Source organism: Eschscholzia californica, unplaced genomic scaffold (assembly GCF_041429995.1).
Source record: "Eschscholzia californica isolate CP2 unplaced genomic scaffold, dmEscCali1.0.p SCAF_235, whole genome shotgun sequence".
NCBI lineage: Eukaryota > Viridiplantae > Streptophyta > Magnoliopsida > Ranunculales > Papaveraceae > Eschscholzia > Eschscholzia californica.
Window position 1 is genome coordinate 10,001 of NW_028238349.1, and position 2,500 is coordinate 12,500.

Below are 2,500 nucleotides of genomic sequence, written 5' to 3' on the forward strand. Positions count from 1 at the left end.
GGGAGGGAGCTCACCCCTCCCCTATATAGTGCAAAGTTATTGTTTTCCCTATTTTCACAAGGAAACATCAAATTTTTAACCAAGCATACTCGGCCTTTGCTCCTTCGTTACTCGTCCAAATCCAACAAACTTGCATTCGTTGGAAAGGTCTTTTCACAAGGATTCTTTTGATATATAATAATAGCGATTCCGATAAATATTTATTTTTTTATGAATTTTTAAGTGAATAAACAATTAAAAATTCAAAAAAAATAGAAAAAAAATATTTTTTTCCCGATTCTTTCTCCAATATTCCTGATAAATACCCACACACCCACATATGGAGAATGGTCGAAAATGCTCGAGTGGATATCGAGATGTCCGACGAAGCACCACTTGGAAGGGCCGAGGCACGGGACGCCCGGGCTGTTGCTCGGGCCGGCACGGGACGCGCATGGGACAGCCCGGGACGGCATGGGACGCCCTCGCTACAGCTCGGGACGGCCAGGTACGCCCGAGACTTGGCTCGGGACGGCCTGGGACGCCCTCGCCATAGCTCGGGACGGCCTGGGACGCCCGAGACTAGGCTCGGGACGGCCTCGGCACAGCTCGGGACGGCCTGGGACGCCCTTGCCACAGCTCGGGACGGCATGGGACGCCCGAGACTTTGCTCGGGACGGCCTGGGACGCCCTTGCCACAGCTCGGGACGGCCTGGGACGCCCGAGACTTTGCTCGGGACGGCCTGGGACGGCCTCGGCACAGCTCGGGACGGCCTGGGACGCCCGAGACTTTGCTCGGGACGGCCTGGGACGTCCGAGACTTTGCTCGGGACGGCCTGGGACGTCCGAGACTTTGCTCGGGACGGCCTGGGACGCCCGAGACTTGGCTCGGGACGGCCTGGGACGCCCTCGCTACAGCTCGGGACGCCCGAGACTTGGCTCGGGACGGCCTGGGACGCCCGAGACTTGGCTCGGGACGGCCTGGGACGCCCGAGACTTGGCTCGGGACGGCCTGGGACGCGCTCGGCACAGCTCGGGACAGGCCGGGACGCCCGAGCCGAGCTTCGGGTCGCACGAAATCTCTTCGTATTCCGACATATTAGAAGCTTCCCATCATGTAGTAGGCCGAGCTTTGCCCTTTGGATGCCCTATGGTGCTTGGCGAGCACTAGGGAACGTGCCAGCACAAGTGCTGTGCACGCTCTGGGGAAGGAGCTCAACCCTCCCCCTTATAGTGCAAAGTTATTGTTTTGCCTATTTTCACAAGGAAACATCAATTTTTTAACCAAGCATACTGGGCCTTTACTCCTTCGTTACTCGTCGGAATCCAGCAAACTTATACTCGTTGGAAAGGCCTTTTCGCAAGGATTTTTTTGATATATTATAATAGCGATTCCGATAAATATTTATTTTTCTATGAATTTTTAAGTGAATAAACACCGGAAAATTCATAAAAAATAGAAAAAAAAATATTTTCTTCCGTTTCTTTTCTCCAATAATTCATAAATAATACCTCAATAGTATAAATGAAGAGAGAGTCGAAATGGCCCGGGTGGGTTTCGAAATGTCCCACGACCCCATAGAATGCACGGGCCAGCCGAGCCAAAGCAGGGGACGCGCATGGGACAGCAGGGGACGCGCACGGGACAGCGTCCCTATGGCTCGGGACGGCATGGGACAGTACGGGACGCCCTTGGTAAAGCTCGGGAATCCCATCGGACGCGCATGGGACGGCCTTGCTAAGGCTCGGGACGGGCTTGCTAAGGCTCGGGACGGATGGGACAGCACGGGACGCGCATCGGACGGCCTTGCTAAGGCTCGGGACGGCATGGAACAGCACGGGACGGCCTTGGTGAGGCTCGGGACGGCATGGGACAGCACGGGACGGCCTTGGTGAGGCTCGGGACGGCATGGGACAGCACGGGACGGCCTTGGTAAGGCTCGGGACGGCATGGGACAGCACGGGACGGCCTTGGTAAGGCTCGGGACGGCATGGGACAGCACGGGACGGCCTTGGTGAGGCACGGGACGGCCTCGGTGAGGCTCGGGACGGCATGGGACAGCACGGGACGGCCTTGCTAAGGCTCGGGATGGCCTGGGACGGCCTTGGTGAGGCTTGGACGGCACGGGACGCGCATGGGACAGCATGTGACGGCCTTGGTAAGGCTGGGCACGGCATGGGACGCACATGGGACACCTTATGGGGATCATCAAGGGACGTTGCACGGGACATTCTTAGCCATGAAGGGCCTTCACATGGGACATCTTAGGAGTCAAGAGCCGGCACATGGGACAATGGAGTTCACACGCACGGAACACTTCGGCTACTTCCGTTCGGAACGTCGTGGGATCTTTATGTCCCCATTAGCACCGACGCATCAACATGCTAGGAAGCTAGGTCCGAACTTCTCGAAGTGTCGATGGCACTTGGACGGATACGCATCCGATCCGATGTTATGATGATGTACTTTCTCCGATATCGATGTCGGGGTGTATTCCGATGTTATGATGTACTTTCTCCG